Source organism: Hyla sarda, chromosome 1 (assembly GCF_029499605.1).
Source record: "Hyla sarda isolate aHylSar1 chromosome 1, aHylSar1.hap1, whole genome shotgun sequence".
In the NCBI taxonomy this organism is placed as follows: Eukaryota; Metazoa; Chordata; class Amphibia; order Anura; family Hylidae; genus Hyla; species Hyla sarda.
Genome location: NC_079189.1, coordinates 143,863,434 through 143,879,834, shown reverse-complemented (window position 1 = coordinate 143,879,834; position 16,401 = coordinate 143,863,434).

Here is a 16,401-nt window from a genome sequence, read left to right as displayed (position 1 = left end):
AAAATAGATATTTTATTAGGTAGAGCTATAATACCATTAGAATGAATTAAAAACTAAAGTATGCTTCCAGAAAAGAATCCTCCATATAACTATATTGTCATGTATAAAGTGGCAGAAGACTTATAAATAAATTGGTAGCAACCATGTGTGAAATGTCTCAGTGCAATAGTCTTTTACCGTGTTCAATTGGAAATCTTGGTATGTGACTATGCTAAGGCAAAAGTTGTGAGATATTAATTCTGTATTTCCCTTAGCATTGCAGATGTGTGAATCTCAGCACTCTACAGATGAAGTTGTTTACAGTGCTTGTCTCAAGCAGTGATAAATAGACGTGAATGGCTAATTAGAAATCTATTACTGCTGTCTTGCTGGTAGTCACGCTCCGAGCACCACTGGAGGTGAAAAAGATAACCAGGTTTTACTCCACACAAAAAAGTATGATGCCTCTAGTATAGAACATTTTAATGTCTTTGACATGCCATGCACAGAAAAAAGCATATAACCAAACTAAGACAATGCCACTTTTCTCAGGATGTCTTCCACTTTCACAATATTCATGACTTAAATGGAAAAAGTCATCTCACTTGTTGCACTTTGCTTGCATTGTATTCTCAATAATGAGACTGTTCTCTTCACAGTTTCTTCCTTTGTTTCCAAAGAAGTAAAAGCTATCAAACTGTGATAAAACAAGCTTAATGGGACTTCTAAATTGAGAGTCCTTAAAGCTCACACACTGGATATTATGTTAATAGCATGTAGCCTCCATTCAATTATTAGTTTGCAACTGTTGAAATATTTGCAACATGGTCAAAAGGCTTTCGAACTTGCGGTCACTGAGCACATTGTTTTTGACTGTAGGCCACATAGAACCGATTATACTAATTCATTCTTTACCATAAAACCTTAAAGAGAATATGCACTAACCTGCTTATACTGGTTAAAGGGGTACTCTGGTGAAAACTATTTTTTCATGCAACTGGTGTCAGAAAGTTAAACAGATTTGTAAATTACTTAATCCTTCCAGTACTTATCAGCTGCTGTATAATACAGAGGAAGTTCTTTTATTTTTTAACTTCTTTTCTGTCTGATCACAGTGCTCTCTACTGACAGCTCTGTCCATGTCAGGAACTGTCTAGAGCAGAATAGGTTTTCTATGGGGATTTTCTCCTACTCTGGAGAGTTCCTGACATGGGCAGAGGTGTCAGCAGAGAGCACTGTGATCAGACAGAAAATAAATTAAAAAAGAAAAGAACTTCCTGAGGAGCATACAGCAGCTGATAAATACTGGAAGGATTGAGCTTTTTTTTAAAAAAAAATGTCATTTGTTTTATTGGAAAGTGAGAAACATCGGCATTGCAAATCAGGAAAACAACTTCTGCATATACATAGAAGTCAATTCCAGGACAAGATAAAACACAGAGTAATTATGCATACATAGTAAGTAGGCACAAAAGGTTACAAACATAGTGCTCACCGACAACAAAGTCACATATCGCCACCAGTGTAGTCCATGCGAATGCTGTCACTGGTAAGGGACAGGAAAAAACGGTAATAGTTAAACCAAACAAAGAAAAGAAATGACAAACAAAAAAGTGCAAACTTTTGAAAAATTAGATTTGGCCGATTCGCCGAATTTTTCCGAAAAAAATTGGTTTGATCTGAATTTATTCGCTTTGAATCTATATTAAAAATGGCTATTTCTGGCCTACAGAGAGCCTCAATAAGGGTGTAGAACACTTTGCTTTGTTCTAACACACATATACTTCATATATTTAAGCTGGGGTAGTGAAATAATACTGTTATTCAGTATGACATACAGATTACAGGCATCACTTTTAGAATCCCTGCCGCAGAGCGGCACAATGACAGAGCCCGGAGGTGGCATCAGTAGGAGGAGACCACATAGTGGCTGAATGACACAGCGTGGAGGTATTGGCAGCATGAGGAGACCATATAGTGGCTGAATGACAGCTTGGATGTGGCTGAAGCATGAGGTGACCATATAGTGGCTGAATGGCACAGCGTGGAGGTGTTGGCAGCATGAGAAGACCATATAGTGGCTGAATGACACAGCGTGGAGGTGTTGGCAGCATGAGGAGACCATATAGTGGCTGAATGACACAGTGTGAAGGTGTTGGAAGCATGAGGAGACCATATAGTGGCTGAATGACACAGCCTAGAGTTGGCAGCAGCATGAGTAGACACTAAGGCTTCACAATCCCTAAGATTAAAAGATGAATTTTGGAATTTAACCCCTTAAGGACTCAGGGTTTTTCAGTTTTTGCACTTTCGTTTTTTCCTCCTTACCTTTTAAAAATCATAACCCTTTCAATTTTCCACCTAAAAATCCATATTATGGCTTATTTTTTGCGTCACCAATTCTACTTTGCAGTGAAATTAGTCATTTTACCCAAAAATGCACGGCGAAAGGGAAAAAAAAATCACTGTGCAACAAAATCGAAGAAAAAATGCGATTTTGTAACTTTTGGGGGCTTCCGTTTCTATGCAGTGCATATTTCGGTAAAAATTACACCTTATCATTATTCTGTAGGTCCATACGGTTAAAATGACACCCTACTTATATAGGTTTGATTTTGTCGCACTTCTGGAAAAAATCATAACTACATGCACGAAAATTTATACGTTTAAAAATGTCAGCTTCTGACCCCTATAACTTTTTTATTTTTCCACATACAGGGCGGTATGAGGACTCATTTTTTTTGCCGTGATCTGAAGTTTTAATCAGTTTGATTTCTGTTTTGATCAGACTTTTTGATCACTTTTTATTCATTTTTTAATGGTATAAAAAGTGACCAAAATTAGCTTTTTTTGACTTTGGAATTTTTTTGCACGTACGCCATTGACCGTGCGGTTTAATTAATGATATATTTTTATAGTTCGGACATTTACGCACGCGGCGATACCACATATGTTTATTTATTTATTTTTTTACACTGTTTTATTTTTTTTATGGGAAAAGGGGGGTGATTCAAACTTTTATTAGGGAAGGGGTTAAATTACCTTTATTAACACTTTTTTTAACCTTTTTTTTGCAGTGTTATAGGTCCCATAGGGACCTATAACACTGCACACACTGATCTTTTACACAGATCACAGGCATGTATTAACAAGCCTGTGATCAGTTATATCAGCGCTTGACTGCTCCTGCCTGGATCTCAGGCACGGAGCAGTCATTCGCCGATCGGACACCGAGGAGGCAGGTAAGGGCCCTCCCGGTGTCCTGTAAGCTGTTCGGGACGCCGCGATTTCACCGCGGCGGTCCCGACTGAGCAGCTGGGTCACTTTCACTTTAGAAGCGGCGGTCAGCTTTGACCGCCGCTTCTAAGGGGTTAATACCGCACATCGCCGCGATCGGCGATGTGTGGTATTAGCCGCGGGTCCCGGCAGTTGATGAGTGGCGGGACCGACGCGATATGATGCGCGATCGCGGCGCGATCTCGCTTCATATCGCGGGAGCCGGTGCAGGACGTAAATATACGTCCTGCGTCGTTAAGGGGTTGAATGTATTTAAACCCTGCTATGTTTCTGTACCCCTACACTGATCTGAGGAAGGGTGTGGCTCCCCCAAAACGCACCATCTCCTACTGTACAGTGATTTTTATTTATAATCCAATAAACCACTCCAGTTGTTTGAAAATATCTCTGGTCTGGACATCACTTCTTATTGGGACAGCAGCGCCATCCAAAGGGTTATTTTTTCTCTGCCTCTACGTACTCTCTTTTCCTGCAACCCTAGGCACAGCAGCAGTTCCCGGCTTCTTCAGTTACCCACTTGATTGGGTTATATGCAAATTTTACATTCGCTCAGGGTGATCGGCCATTACCTAAGGGCTTACTGAGCCCGTTCCTCTACCATATTCCCCACAGGGTCCAAGTGGTATTACACTAGGCACCCCCCCCACCCCCACTCGTCTCTCTTTTTTCTCCTTTCTACAGGAACACATGTTGTAGGAAATGAAGCAGTGGACTGATGTTGTTCATCCCGTAATCCTGGTGGCTTACTAACAATGTGGCTTCCTCAAAGGGCCTGAGCATACGGCAGGTGTCACGTATGAGCTTCCACTGCTTCACATTGAGTACCCCTATCCGCTTGGATCATCAAGAATTCGGTGATGGCTTTTCTTTTAGTACAGTCTGTACAACATATGGAAGGTGGAATTCCAACATGTGGCAATGTCACAAATCAGACTATGTTGGGGGATACCGTTCTGACGCTGCAGCTCAAGGAGGGTGTGCTTTGCAGTGTTCGAGTTGCTGAAGTGCATGCACAGTTTCCTTCCCATTGTTAGGATGTCTTGCAAATGGGGGGAACACTTCTGGAACTGCTTCACAGTCAAATTGAACATGTGAGCCATGCAGGGCGCATGGCTCAGCCTTCCCAGTCGCAGCACATGCAAGATGTTCCTCCCATTGTCAGTCACATGGTTCCCATTACCAGTTTTCGTGGAGTAAGCCATACTCCGATTTCTTTACGAATTTATTTTAGCAGTTCCTCCCCTGTGTGACTCTGTTCGCCGAGGCAAACCATGTGAAGAACGGTGTGACACCGCTGTGCCCTGTACACATGGTATGCTGAAGGGCCACTGAGACTTGTCTGGGCAGTGGAGGATGAGGAGGCAGAGTCGCACACAGTCACAGGACCAACGGCCTGAGAGCGTGGAGGAGGAAGTGCTGTGACCTGTCCAAGTTTGTGTTGTGGCTGTGCAGGAACCACATTAACATAGTGAGCCGTAAAGGAAATGTTTTGTCCCTGATGATAGTTAAAGCTCCAGATGTTGGTGCTGCCATGCACTTTGGTACACACCGACAGGCTCAAGAACTGGTCCACCATCTCTTCCACAAAATTGTGCAGGGCTGGTACTGCTTTCTTCGCAAAGAAATGACGGCTTGGCACTCTCCACCTCAGCTGGGCACAAGCCATCAGTTCTCAGAAAGGTACAGAGTCCACCACTTGAAAAGGGAGGGACTGCAGCACCAGCAACTTGGACAGGAGAACATTCAGCTTCTGCGCCATTGGATGAGTGGGCACATACTGTTGTCTCTTGGACATGGCTTCACGATGGATTGTTGGCAGAATGGATGACTAAAAGTAGGAGGAGCATGATCATCTAAAGTGACAGGAGGAGGGTATGACACACAGCTCCCTTCGGCTGTGGTGGTGGAGCCTTGGCTGGATGAAAGAGGGAGCGGTGTGCCACTGGGTGATGCAGCAGGCTGGACCACGATATTGGAGCCACGGTTTTCCCAGGCATTGGGACCCTGACCACGCTTCACCTTCTGCCGACATAGGAGACGGGGTCGCGCGCGCCGGTGCTGAGACACAGAGGCAACGGAGGATGGTGAGTGACAGGTTGGGATTCGCATGTGGGCGCGTCCCACAATGCGAATCACAGCCCACCGGCAGACGGGGACACAGGGACACTGTGCTCAGGGCCGGAGCTTGTGGCCGGATGGCAGAGTGTAACAATCAACAAGTGTCTGCACGTCACTGATGTCCTCCTCAGGTTCCTCAACAGTGTCTGCTTCAGGACCCTGAACCCTGGCAACACCGCCTCCCACGTCACTCTCCTCATCACTAATTGCCCACCTAGTGAGGTAAGCGGCGCATGTCTCCTCCACTTCTTGGCTGAGCAGTAGCTGCTGACTATCCTCTATTAGATCGTCCTCACTGAATAGTGGAGCTGAACCCACAGCACAAGGTACTTCTTTAGGGGAGGGAACAGCATAGGACAGAGATAATGTGAGGACAGGGACTGCTCCCGGGCCATGCCAACTGAGGGTTGTGTCTGAGGAACCCATCGACTGTTGACTGGGGGTATCAGATGTCACTTGTGATAAAGTGGATGACCGTGTTAACCAATCGATGGCGGCAGATGGGTTGCTGGTCGAGACATGACTGCTAGCTGATACCGGGAGCTCAGGCCTCTTGCTGCGACTCCTGCGGCCACTCGCCCCTAGTCTGCTGCCAACTCTGCCTGATGAATTTAGGCCTCTGCCACTCCTCTGTGCACGTCCTGGCACTTCTCTGTCTGTCCCTCATACGTGCGTATATGAGGGGAGTACAATACGCTTCACTACGCTTTAAACAGTATTTGTCTAGAACAGCAGCAGGTGTGTACTTTTGACTGGACTTTCACAGTATCTAGGCCCTTGACAGATTAACAGGTACAAAATAGTACACTACAGTGGTCCCTCAACATACAATGGTAATTTGTTCCAAATGAACCATCGTTAGTTGAAACCATCGTATGTTGAAGGATCCATGCAATGTAAAGTATAGGAGCCAGACTCTGGTTGGGATCCCACATAGGTAAGGTTACACTTTGATCGTACTGTAACTATTATGCACTGTCTGTGCACTAACCTGCATTTACTCTGTACCTTATGGCATGTAGATGCTTGCATCTCATATTATATTTTATGGCTCAAGCTATATTTGAAAGTGATTTAATATATGTCTTATGTATAGATGATCCACAGTGGTAGATGGCTGTAGTTACTATATGCACTTTAAAGGGTACATTGAATGACACAATATATGTGGCGGACATTATAACCACTCTATATATGTGAAATATTGTGCACTCGGACAGTTTGTTATAATCATATAAACAACCAGTTATACCCCATTTTTTCTGTTTTGGATACCCATTATGTTACACTCCATGTATGCATATTGTATGTTTTTAATGAAAACATTGTTCAATAAAGATTTGTACTTTTTCATCTAAAAGTTGTTGTCTGAACTCCAATTTTTAATGTATAACATTTCTATGTGTGGAGTTCCCCTGTTTTTGACAGAAGTTTTTTGTACTCTCTTTTGGGTGTCATAAAGGCACTAGGGAGGTTATTTTGCATAACACTAGAACTCTGCTATGTACACTTAAAAGTATCTGAGTACAACACCAGCCGGTGAGTACTTTTGCCTGGACTTTCACAGTATCTAGGCCCATGACAGTATCTAGGCCCATTATTTTGTGACGGGCGAATGAACGGAAGAAAAAGTGCATGCACTATTTCTCCCGTTATGATCACCCGTCACAAAATAACTGCTGTTATTAATAACAGGCGATAACGGATTAAAACGGCTATTGGAAAAATCCCATAGACTATAATGGTATTTTGATCGTTCAACGGACGATTTCCAGGGTTTTTACAATGGGCATTTATAATGGAGTTATTTCTATAGTGTGAAAGCAGCCTTAGATGTACGTGTGTTGTATGAGCATATCAGGGCAGAAAAATGCGTTACAGTACACCTAAAAAAGTATCTGAGTACAACACCAGCTGGTGAGTACTTTTGCCTGTACTTTCACAGTATCTAGGCCCTTGACAGATTAACAGGTTTAAAATAGTACACTACTTAGATGTAGGTATGTGGTATGCACTTATGAAGGCAGAAAAATGCATTACAGTATGCTTAATAAATGTTTTGGAGTAAAACACTAGCCAGTAATTACTTTTGCCTGGACTTTCACAGTATGTAGGCCCTTGACAGATTAACAGGTACAAAATAGTACACTACTTAGATGTCTGTATGTGGTATGCACTCAAGAGGGTAGAAAAATGTGGTACCGTACACTTAAAAAAGTATCTGGGTACAACACCAGCCAGTGAGTACTTTTGCCTGGACTTTCGTTATGAATTTCATGAAATATTCGATTTGCAACGAATGCGAATACCGACGCGATTCTATAGCGCAAATCGCTTTATTAAATTCCATTTTACAGCGTTCCCGGCTAAAGGAGACCTAAAATGGTGGATCCACATGTGAGTACATGGGGCAGGGGATTATAGGAGGGCGGGAAAGTACGCCGAGAAGGGAGGTAGGTGGGATGACACTGAATCACATGCGAGATGCAGCCTATCAGCATTCATTTACCCCTGTGATGTCACAGCCCTATATATTTGGCAGCTTGCCTCTCTTCATTTCATCCATGCACTCAGAGAGAGAAGACGGGCTGCACGTCTGTGTGTGAATTGCTTATACCACAGCATACCACTGGCAACTGCTAGTCACATCAGCATTGTGGACAGACAGAAGTGCAGTGCTTTGGTGTTCTCCCTGAGAAGGATCTTAAGATATATAAACCTCATTCACGTTATTGAGCATTTCATCAGAGAGGGGCAGATAGCTTTTCGTTGCCTCATACATATCAACAAGCTGCCTGAACTTTATGAACCATTTTATCACCTTATTTTTCAGCGCAATTCTGTGCTTTTTTTTGCTCCAGAAATCATCTGCTGCTTAGAATTGTGTGTAGACTGTATAAAAACCAGTGCACACCATTCTTAACACTCTGGGACAGAGTGCAATTTAGGGTTTAATCCCTGTTTTTTTTTTTTGTGGTGCTGCACTATTGTGTCCTGCTGCTGTCCACAAATACGTTTTTTTCAGCAGACTGTAGTGCATTTGTCTGCCCTCATACGTGCATCCCACATACCTACATCAAAGCAGTCTACTATTTAGTATCTGTAACAAGTCTAGATACAGGGAAAGTCCTGGAAAAAGTAATCACCTGCTGGTGTTTTACAAAAATACTGAGTTTTTCTGCATATTGTTGCACATTTTTCTGCCCTCATCAGTGCATACCGCATACGTACATCCAAGTAGTGTACCATTTTGTACCTGTTAATCTGTCACTGGCCTATGTACTGAGAAAGTCCAAACAATAGTACTCACCAGCTGGTGTTTTACAAAAAAACAGATTTTTTTCATCGTATTGTTGCGCATTTCTCTGCCCTCATCAGTGCAAACTGCATACGTACATCTAACAAGTGTACCATTTTTATACCTGTTAATCTGTCAAGGGCCTACATACTGTGAAAGGACAGCCAAAAGTAATCACCTGCTGCTGTTCTAGACAAATACTGTTTAAAGAGTAGTGAAGAGTATTGTAATACTCTCATATACGCACTAAGTATGTCAGGCAGGTAGTCCCTCCGAGTCACTGGCGCAAATGGCACGATGCATGCTAAGTTGCTTGCGTAGTGACCCCCGAATTGTCAAAATTCATCAGTGGGATGACTTCTGGCACTCCACCTTATTGGTGCTCGCTACCATCCCAGAATGGGGACCTTTTTTTACACCCACTGAGAGGGAGGACAAACTGACCTACTACAGAGAGATCCTATGTAGTCAGTTGGCCGATGCCTATCGGCGACATGGTCCGACAGGGGGGTCCTCTGTTCTCACTTTCCACTGCCATGGCTGCTTGGGAGGGGTGGCAGGAGCTGTACCAGCTCCATCAGCAGCAGCCTGAGTCTACAGTTGCTGATGATGAGTAGCTTTCTTCACCCGCATAGTGAAGCAACTCATCAGCAGCAGGTAGACATGGAGCAGGACCTGAACCAGCAGGTGATGGCATACCCTGACATGGCCATGCCAACAAACATTGAAGATCCGCAGGACTTCAGGGCAACCAAACTTGATTTATGGCCGCAACTAGCAGAGTTTGCCCTGGAAATGCTGTCCTGTCTGGCCAGTAGTGTGCCATCAGATCGGGTGTTTAGTGCGGCCGGGGCCATAGTCACCCCATAGAGACTGACCTTTGTGAAGATGAATCAGGGATGGATCAGCCTGGATTTCCAGCCACCAATGCCAGATGCCTCAGAGTAAATTGACCATGCTGCTACACCAACACTTCACAATTATGGTTATGAAACCCTCTTGGGTTATCAATTAGGGTTATGAAACCCTCTTGGGTACTGCGAATGCCTGCTCCTGACTCATCCTGTGTCTTTCAGGAACTACTTGCCTCACTGATGCTTCTGGCCTTGTGCCTTTAATTTTTGGAAGTTTAGCAGAAGCTAAATACATGCTTAATGCGAATTTCTACATTGATCTTTAAATGTAAGGGGTTTTGAAACCCTCTTGGGTACTGCAAATGCCTGCTCCTGACTCATCCTCCACGCTGTGCCATTCAGCCACTATATGGTGTCCTCATACTGCCAACACCTACACGCTTTGTCATTCAGCCACTATATGGTGTCCTCATGCTTCAGCGTCTTCCAAGCTGTGTCATTCAGCCACTATATGGTCTCCTCATGCTGCCAACTCCTCCATGCTGTGCCATTCAGCCACTATATGGTCTCCTCATGCTGCCAACACCTCCACGCTGTGTCATTCAGCCACGATATGGTCTCCTCACACTGATGCCACAACCAGGCTCTGTCATTGTGCTGCTGTGCAGCAGTGATTCTAAAAGCGATGATGGTAATCTGCATGTTGTTCTGAATAACTATATTATTTCACTACCCCACCACACTCACTCCATATGCGTTTTAGAACACAGCAAAGTGTTCTGTACCCTTATTGAGGCTGTCTGTAGGCTAGAAATAGCCTATATTAATATAGATTCGCCGCAAAATAATTCGGATCGAAACTAACCTTTTCGGAAAGTTCGGCAAATCGGCCGAATCAAATTTTTGAAAAGTTCGCTCATCTCTACTTCAAATACAAAAAAATTAATAAATAGCAAAAAGAGATCAAAAAGTCCCATCAAAACAAAAATGGTACCAATAAAAACCACAGTTTAAACCACAAGATGTAAAAACACTATCAATAAGGCTTTGTTTCTGATTGGGTTTTTTTTCTGGCGTTTTTATGTTATTTATTTATTTTTTGGGTCCTGTTGGCAGTTTCCCTGCAGGGTTTTTTTTCCCGAATTTTGTTGGGTATAAAAAAATTAAAAAAATTATACATTAATACATTATGCAGTAGTGATGGGAGAATTTTGTTTTTGTTTTTTAACAAATGTTTTTTATTTATTTTTTCTATCAGGGAATGATTTATGTATGCAGAGAGTCTTGATTGGCCTGCACAGTCTGGCCAGTCACGACTTTCAGCTGCAAGTATGAATCAATTATGTGAATATAAATTCTGATCACAACGGCTCTCAAGTGTGAGACCTTGTTTTATCTGTCCTTTTATCTGCTCCCAACATGGAACTTTTAAAAAAACTTTTTATATATATATATCAACTTGCTCCAGAAAGTTAAACAGATTTGTAAATTACTTCTATTAAAAAATCTTAATCCTTTCAGTACTTATGAGCTGCTGAAGTTGAGTCGTTCTTTTCTGTCTAAGTGCTCTCTGATGACACCTGTCTCGGGAACTGTCCAGAGTAGAAGAAAATCCCCATAGCAAACCTCTTCTATTCTGTGCAGTTCCCGAGACAAGCAGAGATGTCAGCAGAGAGCACTGTTGCCAGACAGAAAACAACAACTCAACTTCAACAGCTGATAATTATTGAAAGGATTAAGATTTTTTAATAGAAATAAATTACAAATCTGTTTAACTTTCGGGAGCCAGTTGATATAAAAAAAATTGTTTTTCTTGGAATACTTATTTAACGATAAAATATTTTAATTAAAAAATCCCATGGACCCCTTTGCCATTTGTTATATTGTTGGCTACATCTTTCACATCCTTGCACGCTCACAAAAATTATTCCCTGATAGAAAAAAATAATAATAATTGGTTATAATAAAGATTAAATTTGTTCCCTATAATTTTTCCCACCCCTACTGCATCACTTTTTTTTTTAAATGGTAACCTATGAAATGTAATCAACAAAGCTAACTCCATCCCTTTTTAGAGCGCTAAAGTAAAAAAAAAAGAATAAAAACCACCTGTAAAAACCTCAATGTTAAAACCCACATGGCATTTTTAATGGCGTTTTTTTTCACTCCCATAGACCTCTATTAGAGAAAATCGCGAAGTTTTCTTTAAAAAAAAAAAAAATGACAAAGTCTCAACATGCTGCGATTTTGAAAAACTGCCAAGGAGCAGGAAATGCCAAAGAGGGGTGAAAAAAAATCAAAACAAATGCCAAAGAGGAGTGTTCAAAGGATTGAACTTGTACTCTGATATGTAGGGGTGGGGCATAAGGAGTTGTTTAGACAGGAATAGGGGCAGGGCAGAGGTGGGGAAAGTGGTGGAGTCTTGCTGGGGGCCCTTGCTTTATTTGGTCCGGGGGCCCTGAGTGGTGTCAGTCCGCCCCTGGTTGGGGGTCTCATGTCCATCCATCTGAGAACCACAGCTTTTCTAGCAAGGACTTATACCCGCAAAAACACACGGGTATGATGGAGCCACACCCCCTCATCCAGTATACCAAATAAGCAAAACAGCAGTTCCAAGTGAGGCGCCGGTTTCACTAATGTCACTAGGAGAGATAACACCGCCGACTGGTATAACGACACACATGGGAAGGACCAGATCAAGTGCCAGAAGTCGGCTCGAGGGGGATAACATCGGTGACGCGTATCAGAGGGTGAGCGCCCCATTTTATGTAAGCGCAAAGGAATGATATAGGAGTAATGAATGATATATAGCTGAATCAACTTATTGTTAGCTGCTGGGGAAATGTACATATGAGAAGAGAAAATCTCTTCCCAATCATCAGCGGTAATAGCAGGGATATGCTCTCTCCATCTCCTCTCGGCTGGCAGCGGTAACCTAGAAATCTTTGCCTGGATGAGGTGTGTATAGAGGATAGACATGAGTCCATTAGGCCCCTGGTATCGGAGCACACCAATCAAGGGATATGCAGAGATTTGCGAGCATCCTTTAGGGAATTGCAAGGGCATGACACAACTGTAAATATCGGTAAAAGGATCCCCTGGGAACCGCATAGTCAGACTGCATCTGGGAGAAAGAGCAAAGAACCCCATCAATATATACATGTTAAGGGTAACAACCCTGGCCTCGTACCAAAACTGAGAATCGGGAGATCCCAGTAAGTGCGGGAGATGAGGGTTATGCCACAAAGGGAGATCTGATGGCACGGCAGTGAAAGCATGGAGCTGTTTCGTAGCCTTCCACACCTGTTTCGTAGCCTTCCACTCCCAGAAGTCATCTGGGAGAAAGAGCAAAGAACCCCATCAATATATACATGTTCAAGGGTAACAACCCTGGCCTCATTCAGAAACTGAGAATCGGGAGACCCCAGTAAGTGCGGGAGATGAGGGTTATTCCACAAAGGGAGATCTGATGGCACGGCAGTGAAGGCATGGAGCTGTTTCGTAGCCTTCCACACCTTAATGGCTAGCTTATGCAATGGGAGTATTGCCCCTCCAAAAGAGGTCTAAGGGAAGGGACAAACTGGGCCACAATTTGCTCAGCTGTCGGCAATGGGTCCGATACTACCCAGTGCTGAACATAACGTAGCTGGCCTGCAAGGTAATAAAGATACAAATCTGGCAATCCAGCCCCAGCTGTAAGTTTGGGACGTTGAAGGGTAGAGAGATTAATCTTAAGTCTATTCAGGCCCCAAATAAATGGGGTGAGCGGGGAATGGAGCGATTGAAAAAAGGACTTGGGGACCGGGGTAGGAGAATGTTCTAAGACATATAAACATTTGGTCATAATAATACGTTTAATCAGATTAAAACGGCCCACTACAGCCAAGGGTAGGGACACACCTTAAATTTATGTTGGATATAAGGGAGCAAAATATCAATATTAGTACGGAAGTCCAAGGAGGGCTCCCTATTAATAAAGACACTGAGGTATTTAAACGTGGAGACCACTGGAAGACATCACTGCCGGCCAAGGTTTGTCTAGGAATGGTAAAACCACAGACCACAGTTGGTAATGGTAGGAATGGTAAAACCACAGTTAATGTACAGGCCCGAAAAATAACCAAACCTATGCATCAACTGGATGGCATAGGGTAGAGTAACATCAGGTTTAGACATAAAGAGGATAGTGTTGTAAGCAAATAGGCCAATATGATCCTCCCCCCCCCTCCCAAGTTCATTCCCAGATACCGGGAGTCCTGTCGTATGAGCAGAGCCAGGGGCGAATGCCACGACCCAGAGCAAAGGGAAGAGAGCACAGGCCATTCACCAGCACCTGCGCCCCAGGGTTACGGTACATCATAGAAACCCATTTACAAAAATTAGGGCCACACCGAAATCTACATGGGGCTCTAGATACTCCCATTTTATTGAATTGAATGCCTTTGCGGCATCTAGAGGTGCCAGAGCCCATTCGCCTCCGAGCACCGTCCCTGCCTGCACCGCCACCTGTACCCTCCGGATATTATTGGAGGTAGATTTCCCAGGCATAAAACCTGTTTGGTCTGGGTGTATGATGGAAAGGATAGCCTGATTAAGGCGACGGGCCAGGACCTTAGCTAGAATTTTAGAATCAATATTTAATAAAGAGATGGGCCTGTAAGAGCCAAGGGGTCCTTATCAGGCTTAAGAATAGCAACTATGGTAGCATCATAAAGAGAGGGAGGGAGCCTTCTAGTAAGGAACACGGCCTTTAACATATCATGGAGGGCAGGTAAGAGAATATCAGAATAATGGAGATAAACCTCCAGGGGAAAACGAAGCTTTGCTTCGGGCCAGGTCTCCCACAGCATCTTGAATCTCAAAAAGCAATATAAGGGTTTCCAACATATCCTTATGGTCAACAGGGAGAGTGAGGAATTCAATGGCATCAAGGTACAAGGAGAGGTGCTCAGGAGAATATTGGACCCTAGAGGAATATAAGTCCTCATAGAAGTCAGAAAACTGACCCGCAATAGCAAAGTTATCTATTGAAACCGAGCTGTCAGAAGCTAATATCGTAAGAATTGGGGGAGATGCAGAGTTCTGTCTGACAATGTGTGCAAGCAACTTACTTGACTGATTACCATGCTTAGTTTCCAGTTAATTTTCTCATTTGGGTGAAGCATATATAAACAACCCATAGAGAGCCATGCTTGTTTATTACCTCAGAGGGGTCACTAACATACAGGGCCTAGAACTCAGAGCATTTCTCAGCCAATTCAACCTCCTGACGGGAGGTATCCCTTTTAATGAATGAGATTGTGGACCGGATACAGCCATGTAAGTATGGCTTTAATGTCTCCCAAATCAGAATCGGACACCCTCCCTCTAGGTGGGCCTGTAAGAACACACGGAGCTGATCTGGAATTCTATCAAGAGGGCCTATCAACTCCAACCAAAAAGGGTGAACTCGCCATCTAATGGGACTTGAGGGTGAGGACATAGTCACGTGCAAATGCAAGGGAGAGTGGTCTGAGATCGCCCGTGGTCCATACTCCACATCCTCAACCTGCGCATACCCCAGTGCATTAGTAAAAACCTTATCAATGTGCAATAGCCCATACCTACCAATAGTATAACATGAATAAACATGGGCAGAGGGATCTTTAAGCCGATACACGTCGAGCCAACCACCTCCATCAGAGAGGAGAGAGGAGTGACACAAAATGCTAGAGCAGTAATCAGCAGCGAAGGTAATGGCCATGTGCAGCAGCTCCATAGAAGCTGGCGGGAGAATGAACAGAAATAGCAAAACATAAGGTACATTATTAATAAAGGCATAAATAAAAATAATCCTCCCATGGGGATCCTTACGGACAGAAATAGGTTCCCATCTAACTGCCCTGTGAACCAGGACAGACACTCCCCTAGAAAATGATGAATGGAACATGTGGCACGACCATTGCTCCCAAAGACATAGCAGCAGCCGGGCTTTGTCCGGCACAAGGTGCGTCTCCTGTAACACAACTATGTGGGGACTATATCTACGTACACTGTTTGAGCATAAACCAGGGCCCTCTTCTTTGGGGCACCTAAGCTCAGGCCCTGAACTCTTGAAGCAAGCTCTTGTTTGACAGCATTGATATGTAAAAAACTAAAACTATACATAATTGGTATTTCTGCATTCATGCCAACCTACTGCATGGTAAGAAACACTGTAGTGTACCCCAAAATTATTCTATTAAAAATACAACTAATTTTGCAAACAAAAAGCCTTCATACAGCTACATAGTTAAAACAAATAGATGGGTCCTCTAAGTAATGAGGGCAGATGTTGATACTCTAGGGGTAGATGGCATTAACCCATTGTATTCGTGATGCCAGGGTATGGTTTAGCCTAAAAACACCTGAAGGTATATCGCTGGATCCTGGGCTAGGCACAAGGGCAATAAAGACTCCGACACTAAGTTACGTACAATGGTAGCTTTTCTGAGGGTAGACAGTTGATAAAGTCTATACAGTTCAGCCAGGGTCCAAGGAGGTGACCAGTGACACAGAGACCTTAAGGGCTTGCTGGGACTCGTAGTAGGACTGGACAATTGAATGCAGACCACGCTGACTTGACAGATTACAGGGAGTGACTTGACTTGACTCATAAAGCTGTGACTTTAGCTTACTTGAATTGATGGTGGCTGTAGGACTTGACTTTGAGGCCTCCAACACTCTGGACACACACACTAGGCACGACTGTACTGGACCTCAGCAGGAAGCAAGAGCTCTAAGCTCCAAGAGAGAGAAGCTAGCTCCGCCCAGGGCTTATATGAGGGAGACTTGTAGGGAGCCCATAGGTCACTCTTGGGATCACCTGGTCACTGA